The sequence below is a fragment of the Vespula vulgaris genome, chromosome 17 (assembly GCF_905475345.1).
Source record: "Vespula vulgaris chromosome 17, iyVesVulg1.1, whole genome shotgun sequence".
NCBI classification, from domain to species: Eukaryota; Metazoa; Arthropoda; class Insecta; order Hymenoptera; family Vespidae; genus Vespula; species Vespula vulgaris.
Window position 1 is genome coordinate 783,346 of NC_066602.1, and position 21,984 is coordinate 805,329.

At 32.1% G+C, this 21,984-nt stretch overlaps 5 long non-coding RNA genes across 11 annotated transcripts in view; 2 read left to right on the forward strand and 3 right to left on the reverse strand.

Moving 5' to 3' along the window:
* The window catches only part of LOC127070159 (uncharacterized), a 79,376-nt gene that overhangs the window by 41,876 nt on the left and 15,516 nt on the right, over positions 1-21,984 (forward strand). The window lies entirely within an intron of this gene.
* Positions 1-21,984, reverse strand: part of LOC127070100 (uncharacterized) — a 73,610-nt gene that overhangs the window by 17,091 nt on the left and 34,535 nt on the right. The window lies entirely within an intron of this gene.
* On the reverse strand, positions 3,902-5,753 carry LOC127070138 (uncharacterized). The gene is made up of 3 exons (XR_007784220.1): positions 5,585-5,753; positions 5,022-5,342; positions 3,902-4,912 (listed from the first exon to the last, which is right to left on the reverse strand). It is a non-coding gene; the product is annotated as an uncharacterized LOC127070138 (long non-coding RNA).
* LOC127070152 (uncharacterized) lies at positions 11,910-16,333 on the forward strand. The gene is made up of 3 exons (XR_007784247.1): positions 11,910-12,046; positions 12,410-12,692; positions 12,832-16,333. It is a non-coding gene; the product is annotated as an uncharacterized LOC127070152 (long non-coding RNA).
* On the reverse strand, positions 15,543-20,235 carry LOC127070181 (uncharacterized). 2 transcript variants are annotated; one of them, XR_007784307.1, is made up of 4 exons: positions 20,084-20,235; positions 19,759-19,891; positions 16,558-16,864; positions 15,543-16,447 (listed from the first exon to the last, which is right to left on the reverse strand). It is a non-coding gene; the product is annotated as an uncharacterized LOC127070181 (long non-coding RNA). The 2 variants fall into 2 exon arrangements; XR_007784306.1 differs by having other exon boundaries at positions 16,542-16,864.

The window sequence follows — 21,984 nt, forward strand, 5'->3', positions numbered from 1 at the left end:
TTTCCATAATGTATACTTGAAATTTTATAATAAATCACAAACTCATGACTACTAACAAATTTACTTTACATTGATAGTATAAGCAAATGACCAATAAGAATGAAGAAATTGTTTCCACCGCCTGAATTACTTGTATAACGGATCTCTTAAACGTATGAAGTATGCACGAACGAATATTTGTTGTACCACACTCGCTCGCGTATTACTAGTTCGACAATCACCCAAGGAATGACCTGCAGCTTCATCGCCGTCCTCCGAACGACGGTATTTATACCCCGCACAACGCTTTGGATTCTTAACCCAGCGAACACGATAGCGCCCTTTGCACAGGGTTATTACACTTGATGTAGATTAATCAATATATAGAAAGAACCAAGATGCTCATAAGTTACGAGGAAATGAATTTCTCTATTGATCTCTTTTAATTGGATGTATCATTATTCTTCTTCTTGCTCTTCTATGTTCTTCTGTCGTCTCTTTATTCCCATCCTTTTCTTTACAATTTGAAATTAGAAATTAATTAAAGAATTCTGAAAATTGGCAAATATGTTTCTTCTTGTTTTTGGCGTTAAAAATATTTATGAATGAGAATTAATTTGGTGCAAAGAATACTGTTTGACAATTTTTTTTTGGTATACTACTTTCTGTTCTTTTTCGATTACTTAATATAACAATCTCTTTTTTACACATATGTCTTTTTTTAAAACGCATTAGTAAAGAATATGGATTAATACAAAATCATTCGTCACTTTTTTCCCGAATATCATCTTTATCTCTTTTACGTATTTTATTTCGACACCATTTACGTAAGTCAATCAAAATTTCCTATTACGCGATTGAACGATTCGGAAAGGCTTAATTGGATATGGATTGGGAGGAAATGAATTTCTCGGTGAAGATAGATTTATCGACAGATAGATTTATTGAAGGGTCGTCCGACGTTGCACGAGGAACGTGGATCATAGAGACTTGAAATGAACCTGAGGGTGGTATATTTTGCAAAATGATTCAACACGTAGGGACGATAAAAAGCTCTACCGTTGTTGGGGAGCTCGAATTCTCATGGAAAGATTCATTCGAGGTAAATGATTTTCAAGTAATACGTTTTCCCATACTTAGCTTCAAATACGTTCACACTGAACGTATTATTATTATCTCTCTTCATCGATGTGTGTATATTCGCGCCTGTGTTAACGTTTTCAAGTGGATGAGATGATTGTGTGATCCTATGAGGGAGTGTGGTTATTTCTCTTCTCGTATCATGGAAAGGAGAAAGGTATTTTTTCATTTGTTTTCATCTCGTCAACCCAAGCGGACAATTTAATCATACGATGACTTGTATAATTTAGTTCTCTACTTAGATGCATCATTTAAATATCCTATTAGGTCTTTTACAGAGCTGTATACCGTGTGAATGATTCAGTTCTTAGGTAGATTCGTAGGATTATATCGTCTACATTTTCCTAAAGATTTACTCCTGATTGGAGAATTTAAAAAGTTATAAATTATACTTTTAGTTATACAATAATTCGTGCACTGCGTTTTTCTGTTAATTAACTCGAAGCAAAATGTTATATTTCTTCAATCGGTTATTTTTCATTGCGTAGAACTGAGTATAGCAATAACTTTATTGTATTTCTATTAATATGATATTCGTATTTTTCGAATATATTGCTGGAAAGTCTCAATTTCTCAATAAGCGAATATGTAATTTAACAAGGACATAATTATTCCCTCAATATAATCGAGGTTAATTATACTTATTAATATCATTATTATTATACTTACTATTATTGTATCTATTATTACATCAAAATATAAGTTACAAATGTTGTAGAAAGACAGCCTTTTCTTGAAATTTACTTTCCTTCCAAATACAGTTTTTAATCCTACTTTCTACGTAATGCCAACACATTTCGTCACGAAAAATATGTATGTATGAATAATTACATACCAAAAAAAATTCCCTCCTTCAAAAGAAGTTATGTAAAATTAAATTTTTACGAAGTAAAGTGACTGAAAGGAATGGGGAGAATCAAAAGAAGAGAAAAGAATTAAAATGGAAATGAATGCATCTACCTAAAAAAATATGTCCACTTTACTGTAGTAAGGATCCGAAATTATCGGGAACGTTTGGAAGGAATTACTAGGGATGATACCCTCGTTAATATACGAAAAATAATTAGTGGAAACAATGCTCGCTCCACCATTTAGAGAGCTTACTACCTATATGCGGTGGTTGAATAGCCGTTTATTCTGAATTGAGCCCATATTCTCGTTCAAACAAGTTTCTAGGAGTTTCTGAAGAGGGATGATGCAGAATAATATAATTGCTCCCAGTCAGTCACGATAATGGAAATCATTTATATCATTTTAGAAAATATGCACTCGGATAGATTAACCATATTTGAGTTTTATATCGTTTAATATTGACGCAAGAATTTATTTTCATAGGATTTTTTTTCTTTTATCATGTTTTAGATAATCGCATAATTCTGTATAGATATAGATGAGCTATATTCGAGACGCTACAGTATAGATCGTATTATACAATTTCGTATATAATAATATGTTATAACTACGTTTTATAATATACGATAGAAAGTTGTATAGTCTTTGATTATTATTTTCCACTATATTTTACACTGCGCACTTCCTCTTGGGTATATTATTGTATTATATTGAACAGAAAAGAAAATATAATTAGAGTTACCTGTTTTAGGACATGTTTGTTCATACATTTACGCGATTTAATCGTATGATCGTATGTAGAGCGAACCTTTGTGCAGCTATTGCCTCTTCCATGATATTGTACCGTGTTTGCTCTTCCTATGATACTGCCTATTGACGAGTCCAACATGTTGGTTGATTTTTTTCTCTGATACAAGTTGAAATGCTGGCTTGTCAGTCAGTTGTAATAAAGATACATGATCTCTTAGAATAAAGATACATGATCTCTTAGAATAGAGATACAAGATTCTGTAGTTGGTTTAACCAGAATAAAATATAAAGAGGTCGAAATATTAAAAGGATTACTATTTTTTCATGCTAACGTGAATATCCTTTAATTCTAATAACTGTTATGCATTAGGAAGTAGCAATTTAAAGGTACTCGAGTCTTCTCTTTGATATATTGACATTATTTCTCAAGAAATGAGACCTATGTTGAAACATGATTTATACGAATTACTTATTTATTATTCGTTTCCTGAAAAATTAATAAGGTCAATCGAACAGGATTTGGCTTAGTTTGACGAGAGGAAAATAAATGAAAAAACACATTCCTTTTTATCAAAATAAGGGAGGAGATATACGGACGCACGCTCACAGTACCGCGTGCGTATTCCCGCCCACATGACCTAGTGCGCATGAGTGAACAAACGAGCACTAGTGCATGGAGAGGGGTTATAACAAATCGTTTAAGCCGAAAGTACTTGACGATACGTATGGAAGAACGCAACGTGTACATGCATTTTCATTAAATCCCAATCGAAATGTATTTCAACTACGTAATAAATGAACTCGTCCAAATACTTGTATTTCTGAAAAACCTCCGTTACTGATTATTTTTAATAACTTGACCTGGATATTCTGACAAACAATTTGGAACATTGAACAATATACTTCTTCCCCCTTTAAATTATGTTGAATAATTATTTAAGCTGTTGGTATAACGATGACACGATAGATGGACGTACCGTGAATGATAAACGCATGATTTAACAGTATTCCCAGGATAACAACACCATTTCAATAGAAAATTCCAGTGAGACACGGTATTCCCAATAAGTAGCGGTTCAATCACCGCCCAAATCACTTACTAACTCTGTGGTTCTCTCGAATAGGAAATACGTGAAAGAGAAGATGATGATATTAGGAAACAAAGAAATACGACAAGAGATTTTCTCCGAATACTTGTTTTTATTATCGTGCAATAACGGAAATGAATTCTAGGGTAACTTAAGCAACATATGTATGTTTACAAGATAAGAAGGTGCTATTTGAAGAGAGTGCTTTTAAGGAAAATGGAAGTAGATGTAACTTCCTACGAAAAAATTTTTTAACAACAGAATATTTTACAATACGAATTACATAGTAAGAAAATTGTAATATCAGTAATACCAAATAATATCAGAATACTATTTTTAAGTTCAACTTGAACTTACGAAAGAAGAAACATAACATATTTCGTATATGATATTACGATTAAATTGAAAGAAATTAATGTTGATAATTACAATACTTATTGTTTCTGATATTATTATTAAAATAATTTGAAATTATTAAGATAAAAATTATTAATAATAACGAATTATATTATAAATAATTACAGTTTTACGTGAATATTGCAATTAAAGAAGAGAAACTTAATTGTCAATTTCATTAGAAGATGCCAAGTTTTATGAAATAATTTTATAAGTGCAAAAAGTCATTCAAGTGCAAAAAATAAAAATATGTCTACAGGAGATGGGAAAATAAATTAAAAATATAGTTACACGAGAGGGGAAATGTTTCATCCCCAAACTAGAAAATTAAAATCTAGGAAACTTGGTCTTCTAACAAAACGACGTGGGATTAACTTAACCAGGGGAAGTCATTCCTCCCGTGATTTTCGATCCAGTAATACGCAAGTGTGTGTCATACGCGAAATAAGCCCTAGCTCTCATACGTCCGAACGACGAGCTTTATAAGCAATAAAAACCGTTGAAACACCATTATCACTAGCCATTCTATTATTCCATCAATATACTTTAAATTCAGCAGTAGCCATTTGTATAAGATTTCTTAAAAAATTTCATTTGTATATTATAGAAATTACCGGATAATTACTCCAATTTGGGTTTCATTCCATTTGGAATATTTGTGATAAATTCACTTATAACTAAAAATACTTTCTTCGACTGCATGTAATCTACGAAAATATTAATAAATTATTATAAAATATATAGATATCGTATAGATTTTATATTCCACATTACATTTTAGAATGAAAAATTAATCTTATCTCTAAAGTATCTTACCATTCAATAAACACAGCATTGATTGATTTTCCATTTAAACATAAATGTAAAAATGAAAATGTTTCCATATATTAATCTCTTTGATGGTCTGGCATTTGTACTATCCATGTAGGACGTATCGTCGTATGTACGGAGGAACAGAAAGTGTCAACGGAAATGTGTTTCACTTTGGATGTGCAATGTTTTATTATCTGGTGGAGCGTTGTTGAACTTTTTGTATCTTCTTTGGAATTTAAAATTCCAGTATAAGTGAATTCGGCTCCTTTGCAATACATCCAGGCTCTTGGAACTGCTTTCGTCCTCGGTTGGTTAAGTGTATCTCTGAAACAATATAAAATTCGTAGATTAGTTAAGACTTACGGAAGCCATTCAATTGTTCATCTAATTGTATTATCCTCAAAAATAAATTTTGTTACATCCTTACATGTGATATAAAGTACCTTTTCCGAAAGGCAACAAATATTAATTTAGATTGTATTGATCACGAAAATCAGTTTCATTTCCATAATACAAAATTGAAATTTTATAATAAATCACGAACTTACGATTACTAACAAATTTACCTTATATTGATAGCTTATACAAATGACTAGTAAGAATGAAGAAATTGCTTCAACTGCCTGAATTGCTTATATAACTGATCTCTGGGACGTATGAAGTATGCACGAACGAATATTTGTTGTACCACACTCGCTCGCGTATTACTAGTTCGACAACCACCAAAGGAATGACCTGCAGCCGCATCGCCGTCCACCGAACGGCGGTACTTGTACCCCGCACGTCGCCAGCAGTTTCGTAATCGATCGAACACTATGGCGCTCTGCGCAGGTTTATTATACTTGATGTAGGTTAATCAATATAGCTAAAGAACCAAGATGGTCATACGTTACGAGGAAATGAGTTTCTTTCGTTTCTTTTTTCCCCTCCTTCTCTTTACATTTTGATATTGGAAATCAATTATAGAATTCTGAAAATTGGCTAATATGTTTCTTCCATTATTTGTCGTTAAAAATATTTATTTTTAAGTGTTAATTTCGAGCGAAGAATATTGTTTGACAATTTTTTTTGTAATATTACTTTCTGTTCTTTTTCTATTACTGATGATAACAATCTCTTTTTTACACATCTGCCTTTTTTTTATAACGCATTAGGAAAGAATATGGATTCATAGAAAATCATTTGTCACTTTTCTTTCCTAATATCAACTTCATCTCTTTAACATATTTTATTTGGACGCCATTTACGTAAGACAATTAAAATTTCCTATAACGCGATTGAACGACTCGGAAAGGCTTAATTGGATTTGGAAATGAATTTCTTGATGAATATTAATTTATCGACAGACAGATTTATTGAAGGGTCGTCCGGCGTTTCACGCGGAACATGGATCAAAAAAACTTGAAATGCACCTGAGGGAGATATACTTTGCAAAATGATGCAACACGTAGGGACGATCAATAGCTTCGCCGTTGTTCAGGATATTAGTTTTAGCCAGGGAACACTTTTAAATTATGCGTCGAATATTCACTGTACGTTTGCGTGACCAGGTCAACGTTATACCAGTTTTAATAATTATTTAGTATAATTCATGAAAGAAGAAACGTTAAAATCATGGTTCCAAATTGGTTATCACAATATTCAAGACACGGACTTAAATAATATTCATAATATGTAACATACATCTGTAGTAATATAGGGATTTGGACCAATTAATTTGCTGCATAGCACGAATTCTCATGTTAATGAATGTTTCGAGGTATAATGATCTGCAGGTGCATAATACGTCCTCACATACTTATCGTCAAGTATTTTCATACTGAACCTATTATTATTATCTCTCTCCAAAGACCTATGTTGAAATATGATTTATATGAATTATCTATTTATTATCCGTTTTCAGGATAATTAATAATGTGAATTGAAATTCTAGAATTATTTTCTTATATAGTATCATATAAGAATGTATGTACTTAATTTTAATTTTTCTTCCTTCACTTTAAATTTATTTTTTAACCCTCACCTGTTTAATAAATTAAAACAAAAATTTGTTTAAGAAAGAGGGACGAAACATTTATCTATAGCCGAGTTTACACATATCAATACAAGGGAAATATATGAAAATATGAAATCGATATCGGATGGTACACTTTCCAGATACATCTTCCTCCGCTTTTTTTCTTAATATCTTCTTTTTTTTATATAAATTTTTGATTTGATTAGATTTTATCTTTTAATTTTCTTTATTATTATATTTTAAATCATATGCCTGATAATTCACAAATAGATATAGATACTTCATCAATATGTAGACGAATATATAAATAAATAAGTAAATAAATATTATTAGATATTAGTACATAGTGATATATATATATATGGAGATGGTATATGAAAAAATAAGGAAGATTCCTTTCATTAACGTAACATATACAAGAAAAAATATATAAGTTTATCGCTAAAGTAATTATCAACAAAATGTAATGAACTTACGAAGGAGTAGTAAAAATAGTTTTATTTCCGTCCGTTAATAATTATGTCCTATAAGACTGGATGAATAGAAACAATTAGCCCTATGTATTGCTTTGAGATTTATAGATCGGAATAAAAAAATTCAAATATGATTTATTTTATCGACAGCATGTTGTTAAAAATGATATAGATGATATATCCCAATATTGTAGGTTTTAAACTTATATTTTATTCTTGATCTCTCAGGAACTTGCCTAGATTTATAATAAACAGCCTGTACTGCCATTGAAAAATGTAATCACTTCAAGTATCGAATCACCAAGGTTTTTCTTCTCCATCATTTATTTTGGTTCCAACTGTTTTTCATAAATTGATAAGATATGTCATCTCCGATAACTTTCTCACTATGTTACCAATAATTTTTGATCAATCTTACAGTAAAGGGGATATTTCTTTTTGCTTTTATCTTCCTTTGTTCCGTTTGAATGTTTTTTTTTCCATTTGATTGTTCTTCAGTCTCCATACACTTATCTTTTCGATCATTTCAGATTGTAAAAATCGAATTGTGTTAATTATTAATTGTGTAATTATTAATTAATTGTGTTAATGTTATCAAGAATCATTCATGACCTTAACGAGAAAGTAGAACTCAGAATACTGTATCAATCTCATGCAAAAGCTGTTTTTCTACGATATTTATAAATTATATTTTGCGCAATACGGATCGGTTGATCGAATAACAATGAATAGAAAGAAGTATCACAGATCTTTACTATTCTCGGGGAAGTACTATATAAATGATTACTATATGTAGTCTTATTAAGATATTTAACCATTCGAGTAAAATATTAGAAAAATACTAAGTAAATAAGAAATATTATGTTACTAGAAATATAATGATGTCGTTGCTGTACTCGGTTATAGGTAATGAGAAAGGAACGAATCGACAAAGATAATATTTTCCGTGGAACTATTTAGTTTGGAACATAATATACGAAGAATTTGATAACTCGAAGTATACTTGGATCATTCCTTGAAATTTTCCAATGGGAAATAAATTTTTCGGAAAAAGTATTCGTTCGTTTGAAAGAACTAAATTAATCGTTAAACATCGATCTGCAAATTAATTAATACCGCTAAATGGGTAATTGAATTACACTGTTAATACAATGCTATTATCGAATTGTTTGCTTCGTTTGATGAGAGGAAAAGAAATGAAAAAATACTTTCCTTCTTCTCCAAATAATGGAGGAGATACACGAACGCACGGCCACAGTACCGCGCACGTATTCCCGCCCACATGGCCTAGTGCGCATGAGTGAACACATGAGCACTGGTGCATGGAGAGGGTTAATAACAAATCGTTTAAGCCGAAGGTACTTGACGACACCTATGGAAGAACGTAATGTCTACATGCATTTTCATTAAATTACAATGGAAAGGTATTTCTGCTACGTAATAAATTAACTCGCCCAAATACTTATATTTCTGATAGACGTCCAATACACATTATGTTTAAAAAATGACGTGAATATTCTGACAAACAATATGGAATATTGAACCAAACATTTTTTCTCTTTTTAATTATGTTGAATAATAATATAAACTGACGGTATAACGATGACACGGTGAGATAAACGTACACTGCATATTTAACGCATAATTTCTATCTACATATATATGATCCATATTCGAGACTCTACATTACAGATCTTATTACATAATTTCGTGTTTAATACTAGAATACACCGTTTTATAAGATACGATAGAAAGTTGGATAGTTTTTGATCATTATTTTACACTATATTTCACACTGTGCAATTCTTCTTCGATATGTTATTGTATAATATTGAACAGAAAAGAAAATATAATTAGAGTTACCGGATTTATGGTATGTTTGTTTATACATTATTATGATTTAATCGTATGATCGTATATAGAGCCGACTATAGTGCAGCTCTTGCCTCTTCCATGATGTTATACCGTGTTTGCTCTCCCTATTGACTCTAAAACTACCTATTGACGAGTCTAACATGTGGGTTGATTTTCTTGGCTGATACTAGATGAATTGCTGGCTTTAATGTCAGTTAATCAATTAGAATAGAGATACATGATTCAATGAGAACGGGAGTACAAAGAGACAAATGGAGAATCTTCGAGAGATACGTATCGACAATCGATCCGGTATCGTATGTTTTCGTGAATAACCGTATTAGTTTTCTTTTTGTAATTATCATACTTTCCGCTTGCTTGAAGCGAAAGTCTGTTTCAGAGAGTTTGAAAGAAATTTGACGTATTTTTCTGATAGAAATAAAATTCTGAATATACACACAAATATTGTGATAAATAGTTAGGAATCTTAAAAAGTATATTAAAACATTAATTGAACGTTTTTAATATCTTCGGATGATTTTTAAGTATGTTTAACAAAAATAAAATATCAAAGAGATCGAAATTTTTTAAGGATCAATTTTTTTCAATACCACCGTGTAAATCGTTTAATTCCAATAACTATGAATTATGCGGGCAGAGCAATTTAAAGTTGCTCGAATATTCACTTTGATATATTAACATTATCATTTTTGACATTATTTTTCAAGAAATTCGACCTCTATCGAAATGTGACTCACCTTTATCCTCACCTTCGCCTTCTTCATCCCCTGTATCACCATTTTCTTCAAAATTGATTTGCGGAACTTCCTTTTTGGTATCCTTGTGAATCGTCCTGAAATTTTCTTTATCGTTCCCAATCACCCAAACGGCATTGAAATAAACATTATTACGGTACATATAATTTTCTAGCCAATTGCTATCCAAATTAACATTAGTTCGATATTAAAAGACACGGACAACGTTATTATAGATCCTTATTTTCCCTTCTCGACTGCGTTGCATACGTCTGAAGATGGAACAAGATGGAATGAAAGAGGATTCCGGAATGAAATCTTCTTTTTTACGAAGGAATATTTCCCCATTAGAGAAAACATTCCACTTTGACCCACGATCTGTGTGTACCGTCGGACGTCTCTTCGACCAACCTTCTGAATGCAATCGATTATATCCTCTTAACGAAGCAGCTTACCTTTGGATCCTTTGAAGGGAGATATTTCCTAGCCTCCTACCACCGTTCGAGCTTTATAAAACAATACTACATGGGAATCGAGATGGTTCGTCGTCATGACCTTTAAAAATGTTGTCTTCCTATTTCTCTTTCTGGTTATTATCGATCACCTAACGAGCACGGTATAAAAGATGGTATTACGAGAAAGTTAGAGAGAAGAACGATGTTTCAAAAGGAAATGTCTGGCTATTGATTCCTGCACGATCATTTATGGTATTCCCTAGAAGCACTAGAAAAATTTTGAAAGACGTTGAGAATTTTAGATAATACAATTTCTCCGATCTATCTGTAATTCAATGTGTGCTCTACATGCATAAGATATATGGATGTGTATTTTTTTCCCCATTTTTTCAAATTGGGCCTACAATGTGAAGTATCCCGTCAGTGTCGATGAACTGTATCGGAAGACTGAAAATTTCAAAGGACGAGTAGAATCCTAATCACTAATCTAATCCTAATCACTTCGTCGATTATACAAATTTTTGATATGGAAAAAAGAAATCGAAAAAAATATTGTTTGCATAAATAACATCTTTGGCCGACGTTTGACAGATGGAAATAAAAAAATTTGGGAAATAACGCTCACAAGATATTTTTGTTATGAGAAAATTTCAACGATAAAATTAATTCCTTTTCATTTAATATTAACGCTTGATACGCCGCCATGAATTAATCGAAGCAGAAGCGTTTATCACAATATGCAGTCCTGTAATGTGGACCATTAGATATGGGAGTCAATAGGAAATGGGAACAGTCAGTCGAATTGAAAGAGATTGGTCTACAAATCTGTTTCCCCGCCATCGCACCATCCTTACCGTTACGGATCGTTCGATCGGGGAATAAGTTGTTTTGATTGACTGGCCTAAACCGCATTCCAAGAAGAACGCCAAAAGGAACATAAATATAACCAATGTTTTTTTGTAAATCTATATTCTTTTTCACTATGTAATAAAGAAGGAGAGAAGCTTGTAAACTTAAATAATACAAAGAAAACAGAAGGTAATATTACGAAACAAATTTTCAAGCAATATTTCTTGCTGGATATTAATATGTATTTTTAAATATTTTAAACGATAAAACTGATAAAAGTATTAATAGTCGATTATCAAAATTCTCTAGTTAATTTCTAATTGTAAATTGTAAAGGACAGAAGGTATGAAAAAAGAAAAGACCAGAAACAAAAAAAGGAACATAATTTGTCCAGTTAATGGAAGTATCATCGAGAAATTTTGCTTACTTACTTCCGACCCACGACATTTCGGCTCTTTCTATCACATAATACGTGGTATTGATTAACTGCATAGAATGTAAAGCTCCTTCCACCGAGCCACGCCTGGGAAATTAGCCGCGCTAGGTCATACAAGATGGCGATTTGCGGAAGAAGCTTTCCTTTAGAAGTCATCTTCTCAATAATTTTTGAAGGAGTAATACGCAAGTAAGTGATAAAATTATCGCATATATATTTCTTACGTTTCAAAAGAAACTTACAAGCAGTTCAAACAGTACTAACAATTTCTTCATTCTCCCTAGTCTTTTGTTCGTTATCGATATAAAGTAAATTTACCAGTAGTCATTAGAATATAATTTATTATAAAATTTCATTTCTATTGTGGTAATCAAACTTATTTTCGTAATCAATGTCATCCTAAGTATAATTTTGTTGCTTTTCGGAGAGGATACTTTATCTGTATTAAATGGGCGTAACCCGATTTGCCTTTGATGACTGCATAATTTAAATGAACAATTGAACGTCTATCGTAAGTCTTAACTAATTTACAAAATTTAAATTATGTCATAGATATACAAGAAGGCAAAAGCAATTCCAATTGCTAGGAAGTATTGCAGAGGATCAGAATTGAACGATATCTGCATTCTTATTACGTCCAAAGAAGATATATGGATTTGAACTAAGCTCAATGTGATCATTAAACATTTGACATCCGAAATGAAACGCTTTTCCATTGGTACTTCCTGTTTTTCCTCAAATCCGACGATTCGTTCTACTTGGATAGTAGAAATGTCCGAAAGTCAACGAACTTACGAAATGGAAACGTTTACCTCCTCACTCTTATATTTGAATGGTAAATCAATCAGTGCTGTCCTTATCGAATGTTGAGATATTTTAGAGATAATATATAAACTTTTTATTTTAAATTGTAATACGGAAAATAAAATCTGTATCATAGGTATATTTTAGAATAATTTATTGAATTTTTACAGAGATTTTATCATGGTGACTAGAATATTTCTGTTGATGAGCATTATTGAAGCATATTGAAGCAGAAGCGTGTTTCAAGAGGCAGTTGAAAATTCTAACAAAGGAAGGAACATCGTTAGCTATTGTCCATGTATGCATTATGTGATTGTGAATACCTAGGAAGAGGAAGAAGAAGAAAGGACATACGTGCTTGACGACGAAGTTCCGAAAGATCAATATGGCAATGTTTTATAAAGCTTGGAACAAGAGTACGAGGAAATGGGAGGGATTTATCTTTTTCAAAGCATCTAACTGTGAGCGGCTTTAGCTGGAGGGTATAAGCGATTGTGTTCAACAAGCTTTGTCGAAGAGCCGTCCGACGTTCCATGCGAGGTAAGGGTCAAAGGGGAATTAAAATTAAACTGAGGGAGGTTTATAATACAAAATAATTGAACAGACAGGGACGATCAAAAGATTCATCTTTTTTCAAAGTAATCCCATTAGCAGGGGAATACTTTTAAATTAAACGTGAAATAGAAAGTCCACGTCACGTCATTGTTATTCCATCGATTTAAATTAAGTAACCATTCGAAATAATTAAATGGGAGAAGTATTGAATTCTATATTTCAAACTGTTTGCCGTAACATTCGCAACATATACATAAAAAATATTCGTAATATTTAATTAGCGTTTTTCTTAAATATTCAAATTTGGACGAAATAATTTGGTTCGTAGCGCTAATTATCCATTTAGTATGTTATGAAAGGAATTTCGTTATAGTGGATGTCCGTAATACGTTCTCCCATATTTATCGTCAAGTACCTTCGTTTAAACCTTTTTCCATTATCTCTCTCCATGTACGTGTGCTCTGGTGCACGTCTATCCGCGTAAGGTCGAGTGGCTGTCATTGAGTGTGCGTGTGTACGTAAAACTCCTGGCTTATTTTGACAATAAGGAAAGTATTTTTTCATTTATTTTCCTGTCCTCAGACCAAGCGAACAATAGGAGACTGGCTGTATTATTCAGTTGCCTATTTAGCTTCATTGTTTGATAGCACGCTTGTTTGAATATGGGAATAGCCTATATTCTTAGGAACCAATTGATTTGGTACATGATATACGAAATATTAGATAATTAGAAGTATAATGGGATTATTGTTTTGCATTCTCCAATAGGGAGTAACTTTCTAGAACAATTTACCCGTTCATATGGAAGAATCATACCAGCCGTGGTATATCGATCCGCAAAAGACAAATGAAATCATACAGCTAAATAGATAATTGAGTTATATCGCTAATCGTATTATCGCATTGTCTGCTTGGTTTGATGAGGGGAGAACTAATGAAAAAATACTATCCTTGTTTTCAAAATAAGAGAGGAGATGTACGCAAACACGCGCACTCATTTCCGTCCACTTGACTGGAACACGTAAACGCGCATGTGCACGGCGAGAGGTAGTAATAAATCGTTCAATATGAAAGTGCTGAACGATAGGTAGGAGAGAACGTATTCCTCAACGAGCAAATCGTTAAATGCCGATCAATACCCCTTAACAAGGGAATTTGTAGGCATGCAGAATCATATATTTTTGAGAAAAATCACAATTTTGTCCATTATAATTTTCTATGATGTCTCTGATAAATGTTGAATCAATTCTTTTCCAACATTATCATCCCTAGCATTAGGTGTAAGGTCTTTCCGTTTTATTATTACATGACATCAGTATTACTGCTGTCGTTTTATATTTTTTATATTTTTTTCCCGATTAATATTTTTTTTTTTTTCTAACATGTCTGTATTAATATTTGTCTTGAACCCAAAATTCTCCTGCGATATTACTTATTACACGAAACTAACTCGTGTTTGGAAATTTTGCCATTCTCTTAATGAAAAAGAAATGAGTAATTAAAAGCGTTGGTAGTCTCAAATTGTATATTACGATATCACGAAACGATACGTACCAAAAGAGTATTACGTCTCTGATTTTCTGGCTTATTTGTCTAGGGAGCAATCTGTTTCACTAGAAGTTTCCATACGAAACGAGTACAGCTTCGCAAATCTCTCCTGTGTTTCATGATTGCTTGTTCACTCCATCAAATATCACTGCATCGTACGAGGCGTACTCGCGTACCATTGCAGACAAGTCCTTGTCACTCTCTTTAAGTGGTTTAGAAAAGCTCTCAGACCGTTGTGAACGAAGTTCTTCTTCGTAAAATCGACTGATATACTTTTTATATAACTTGTTTATTTGACCATTTCTTTATTAACTAACTCAGTGGTTCTCTCGGTGGGGAAACACGGGAAAGAGGGGAAGGTAATATTAGGAAACCATAAATGTAACGAGACATAGAGTAGAATATTTACATAAAGATACAAATATAATTACGTAACTATAGGAGAGGGGAAATATTTATCCCCATGCGTTCTAGTTAGAGAATTAGAATCTAGGAAGCTTGGTCTTCTATCGTTATGACGTGACCAATTTAACTAGGGTAAGTCATTCCTTTCGTGATTTTCGACCCAGTAATACGCAAGTGTGTCTCATACACGAAATAATCCCTAGTTGTCATACGTACCAAAGAACAGCTTTACAAATAATACAAACGGTTTAAACACGATTAGATTTAGTAGAAAATTTCATTTCTATATCATAGAAATGAAATTGATTCTCTTGATTCATAGCATTTTAATTATTATTTTGTTGGGTTTAGGAATAGTTGCTGTAGCCATATATTTGTATTTATAAGAAAATGTTCGTTCTTTATTTCGATATATTAAGATAAACTTAAATTCGAAAAAAATTTACTCCAATGTACATTTTCTTCGAAGAAATTATTTACGGTAAGAAAATTAGCTACTTTCATTTCCGTTTAAAGTTCTTCGACATGTATCTACTTAGCGAGATTGTAATCCAATCTCTTTTCCAATAAATAAACATTTAATCTATTAAATATAACTAGTAAGTATAAGGTAGACTTACGAAAGAAGTAACAGTGCGAATTTCCTATATGAATATCCGATTAATTAGTCTTGATAATTACAATAATTATTATTATAATAGTTAATTATATCGTAAATAATTACAGTTTTATATTATTATTTCGATTAAAAAATAGACGAATTATTGTAAGATTCTCATTAGGAAATTCCAAGATATATTACACAGATAATTTCGCGTGAACATAGAATATATATACATATAATTACATAACTATAGGAGAGAGGAAATTATTTATCCCCATGCGTTCTAGTTAGGGAATTAGATTTTACGAAGCTTGGTCTTCTATCCTGCTAACATGGGACTAATAAAACTAGGTTAAGTCATTCCTTCCGTGATTTTCGACCCAGTAATACGCAAGTGCGTCTCATACGCGAAATAATCCCTAGCTATCATACGTGCCAAACAACAGCTTTACAAATAAGAGAAACGATTGAAACACCCTTTATCACTGATCATTCTATTATTCCATTAATATTCTTTAAATTTAGCACTATATTTGTATAAGATTTATTAGAAAATTCCATTTCCATATTATAGAAGTTACCGGATAATTACTCCAATTTGGGATTCATACCATTTAGAATATTTGAGATAAATTCACTTATAAATAATAATACTTTCTTCGACTGCATATAATCTACGAAAATATTCAATAAATTATTATAAAATAAATAGATATGATATAGATTTTACATTCCACATTACATTTTAGAATAAAAAATTTATCTTACCTGTAAAATATCTTACCATTAAATAAACACAGCATTGATTGATTTTCCATTTAAACATAAATGTAAAAAGGAAAATGTTTCCATATATTAATCTCGTTGATGGTCTGGCATTTGTACTATCCATGTAAGACGTATCGTCGGATGTACGGAGGAACAGAAAGTGTCAAGGGAAATGTGTTTCACTTTGGATGTGCAATGTTTTATTATCTGGTGGAGCGTTGTTCTTCTTTGGAATTACAATTCAAATATAAGTCAGTTCGGCTCCTTTGCAATACATCCAGGCTATTGGAACTGCTTTCGTCTTCCGTTGGTTTAGTATATCCCTGAAACATTATAAGATTCGTAGATTATTTAAGACTTACGGTAGCCATTCAATTGTTCATCTAATTGCATATAATTGCAATAGTTCATCTAACTCAAAAATAAATTTTGCTACATCCTTTTAAGCGATATAAAGTACCTTTTCCGAAATGCAGCAAACAATAGTTTAGATAGTATTGATCACGAAAATCACTTTCATTTCCATAAGGTATACTTGAAATTTTATAATAAATCACAAACTCATGTCTACCAACAAATTTACTTTACATTGATAGTATAAGCAAATGACCACTAAGAATGAAGAAATTGTTTCCACCGCCTGAATTACTTGTATAACGGATCTCTGAAACGTATGAAGTATGCACGAACGAATATTTGTTGTACCACACTCGCTCGCGTATTACTGGTTCGACAACCACCGAAGGAATGACCTGCAACTTCATCCCCGTCCGCTGAACGGCGGTATTTATACCCCGCACATCGCTTTGGGTTGTTAGTCAAACAACCACGAGGGCGCCCTCTGCACAGGGTTGTTACACTTGGCGTAGATTAATCAATATTTCGAAAGAAACAAGATGGTCCTAAGCTACGAGGAAATGAATTTCTCTAATGATCTCTATTAATTGGATGTATCATTATCCTTTTTCTCCTATGCTTTTCTGTCGTTTCTTTTTTTCCCTCTTTCTCTGTACAATTTGAAATTAGAAATTAATTAAAGAATTCTGAAAATTGCCAAATATGTTTCTTCCTGTTTTGGTCGTTAAGAATATGTATCAATAAGAATTAATTTGCTGCAAAGAGCATTGTTTGACTGTTTTTCTTGTAAAATTATTTTCTGTTCTTTTTCTATTACTTAAGATAACAATCTCTTTTTTACACATCTGTCTTTTTTTATAACGCATTAGTAAAGAATATGGATTCATATAAAATCATTTGTCACTTTTTTTCTCCTAATATCATCTTTATCTCTTTTACGTATTTTATTTGGACACCATTTACGTAAGTCAATCAAAATTTCCTATTACGCGATCCAACGACTCGGAAAGGCTTATTTGAATATGGATTGGGGAGAAATGAATTTCTCGATGAATATACATTTATCGACGGATAGATTTATTGAAGGGTCGTCCGACGTTGCACGCGGAACATTGATCAAAGAGATTTGAAATGAACATGAGGGAGGAATATTTTGCAAAATATTTCAACGCGTAGGGACGATCAAAAGCTTCACCGTATTTCGGTGTTAGCCAGGGAACACTTTTAAATTATGCGTCGAATATTCAGTGTACGTTTACGTCATCCTGTCAACGTTATACCGGTTTAAATAATTCTTCAAACTATTTATTAAACTAATTATTAAACTGATTATCATAGTCGGATTAAATAATTATTTAATGTAATTTAAAAGAAAAGAAACGTTTAATTCAATGCTCCAAATAGATTAGCATAATATATACAATACGTGCTTAAATAAAATTCATAATATTTAATGTAAACGTGCAGTAATATAGGGATATGGAGCACTTAATTTGCTGCATAGCTCGAATTCTCATGTTAACGATTGATTCGAGGTAAATGATTTGCAGGTAAAATGTATTTCCGGAAAATTCTGAAATTGTATTTAAAAGGGAAGATAATTATATGTGCGCTCATTGAAAAATTAAATCATTCCGATGATAATTCGGAAAATTTAAATATTATGTTACGAAAGATATGATAAATCACTGCTATACTCAGTTACACGTAAAAAGAAATAAACGATTGCAGAAATATAATATTTCCATAGGAACAAACTAGTTTAGAACATAATATAAGAAGTATTTGATAAGAAGAAGTACAATTGGACCATTCATTTAAGTTTTCCAATAAGAGGTAAATTTTTAGGAAAATGAATGTCGTTCCGATGAAAGAACTGAGACAGTCGTGGCACATCGATCTGCAGAAGACTTAATTAAATGTGCAAGTAATTAAATGATGGATTTAAAAAGATAATTGAGTTATACAGCCAGTCGTATCGTCCAATAGTCTGTATGGTTTGAAAAGGGGAAAGCAAATGAAAAAATACCTTTCCTATTTGCAAAATCAGATAGGAAATGTGCGCTTACAAGACCGCACACTCATTTCCCTCGGCTCGAACTGGCGCATTCAAGCGCGCATAAGAGCACACACGGACGGACAGAAGTAGTACCAAATCCTTTAATACGAAGGTACTTGACGATACGTAGGGGAGATCGTTATACGCAGATGCATTTTCATTAAATTCCTATTAAAACGTACTAACAAAAGAATCCTGGCTATGTAGCAAATTAGTTCGTTTCTTTAAAATTACAAAATTACTCTTAAACGTAAATTAAATATCTTGATTATATTTTAAGTACACGATGTTACACGATTCAGAAAATTAATTCAACATTTCTTCTACTTTCAATTAGTCGACTGATTACTCAATTTAATTTAATAGAGTAACTATTACAAGGTGACGTAAACATGAAACAAATCCGTAAATCCTTTAAGCGTCCCTACAGGTTCAATCATTTTGATATTTTAATCATTCAAACCTGACTTAATTCAAATTCGATTATTCTGAGCTCAATCTTCAATCCATGATTAAAACTTCCATTCTCATAATCGTTTCTACTCTGGATATTATTTTCTGTTTTTTCCTTATTATTTTTATTATTCCCGATAGGTCTCGTTGATCCATTTAACTTCGTTCATACGATACACCTTCTTAGAAATTTTAGAATTTAAATCGAAATTTGCAAAATCAATGTTCGGCCAAGGACAAACATCGTTTTGGTTAGAATTAAATTTATTATGGAATCATCGTTGTCGAGATAAAGTCTATCGTCGATTGAATCGTGAGCGAGCGTGGACTCCTAATATTTACACTCACCCTCTACTACTTCATCCCCTGTATCTCCTTCTTCATCTTCATCCTCTTCTTCTTCTTCTTCAATATTGATTCGCAGAACTTCTTTTTCGGAATCACTATTAATCGCCCTAATGTTTTCCTTATCGTCCCTAATCTCGACATTGAAATATATATTATTACGATATATATAATTTTCTAACTAATTGCCATCGAAATTAATATTAGTTCGATATCCAAAAATACGATCAACGTTATTATTGATTTTTATTTGCCCTTCCCGACTGCATTGAATCCTTCTGAAGTTGCAAAAAAATATAATCCAAAGAAAATCGGCGAGGAAACTTACTTTTCTACGAAGGAATGTTCCCTCATTAGAGCAAAAATTCAACTTTGACCCATGATCCGTATGAACAGTTGGACGTTCTTTCGATAAACCTTTCCCAACGCAATCGATTCTATCCTCTTACTGAAGCCGCTTCCCTATCGATCCTTTGAAGGGATGATTCCCTAGTCCCGTACCACCATTCGAAAGCTGCATAGTAAAACAGTACTATATCGATTTCGAGAACATTCGTTATCAAAGCCAATATAAATTTTTTCTTCCTATTTTTTGTTTGTTTAATTTCAAACACCTGACGAATAAGGTATAGAACAAAATAATACGGATAAGTTAGAGACAAGGTCCATGTTTCAAAAGGAAATGCCTTACTATTGATTCCAGTACGATGATATATAGTATTCCCTAGAAGCACTAGAAGAGTTTTGGAAGACGTCGATAATTTTAGATAATGCAATATCACCGACCGATTACGCATAATACAATGTGTGTTCTCCATGCATGAGATATATAGATTTGTACTTTTTTCTCATTTTTTAAAATTCGACGTGTAATGTAAAGTATCATGTCACTGTCGATGAATTTTAAGGAAAAATTGAAAATTTCTAAGGACGATTAGATACTTTTCATGTTGATCACTTCGCCGATTATATAATTTTTATTATGCAAAGAGAAATTGAAAAGAATATTATTTGAATAAATAAAATTTTTGGTCGACGTTTGACAAATGGAAATTCCAAGTGTGGGTAATAACGTTCACAAGATATTCGAATTATGAGAAAATTTCAACAATAAAATTAATTCCTTTTCATTTAATATTAACCATTAATAGGGCGCGATGAATTAATTGAAGCGAAAGCGTTATTACAATATGCATTTATGCAATGTGGATTATTTCATATGGTAGTTAACAGCAAAGGGCAACAGTAAGTCGGCTTAAAAGGGATTGGTGGACAAATCCGTTTCTCCCCACTCACATCATATTCAGTTCTTTCGACCGCGGAATAGGAAGTGTCGATTGAACTGCGTAAAGACCATTCAAATGAATTACGCGAAAAGGGAAATAAATATAGCGAATGATTTTCTCTGAATCCATATTTTTTGGCACTGTATAATAAAGAAAGAGAGAAGCTTGTTAATTTAAATAACGCAAAGAGAATTAGTAATATTAAGAAACAAATTTTCAAGCAATATTTCTTGCTCGATATTAACATTTATTTCTAAATATTTTAAACGATAAAAATGGGAAAAATAATAATAGTCGATTGTAAATATTCTTTAGTCAATTTCAAAATTGTAAATTGTAAAGAACAGGAATGAAAAAGAAACCAGAAACAAAAAAAAGAAAATAATTTGTCCAGTTAATGCGAGTTCATAGTGAAATTTACTTCCTTCTGACCCACGACATTTCGGTTCTTTCTGTTGCGTACTACGCGGTATTGATTACCTTGCATAAAATGTAATGCCTCCTACCATCGAGCCCTGCCTTGCAGATCAGTTCAGTCATCCGTCTGGTGGAGGAACTCCTCCGCGGGAGTCATCCTTTCAATAATTTTTGATCGAGTAATACGCAAGTAAGTGATAAATAATAGCGTCTATACGTCTATATAATACTTCATTCGTCCCAAAGGAATCTTACAAGCAATCCAGTCGGTACAATTTTTTCGTTTTCACTAGTCTTTTGTTCGTTATCAATATAAGGTAAACTTGTCAGGAGTCGTTAATATGTGATTTGTTATAACATTCCAATTCTATATTATGGAAATGAAACTAATTTTCTTCATCAATATCATCCTAATTATTATTTTGTTGCTTCTCAGAGAAGGTACTTTATATCGCTAAGAAGCGCGTGACCCGATTTACCTATGATGACTCGACAATTTCAATGAACAATTGAACGTCTATCTTGT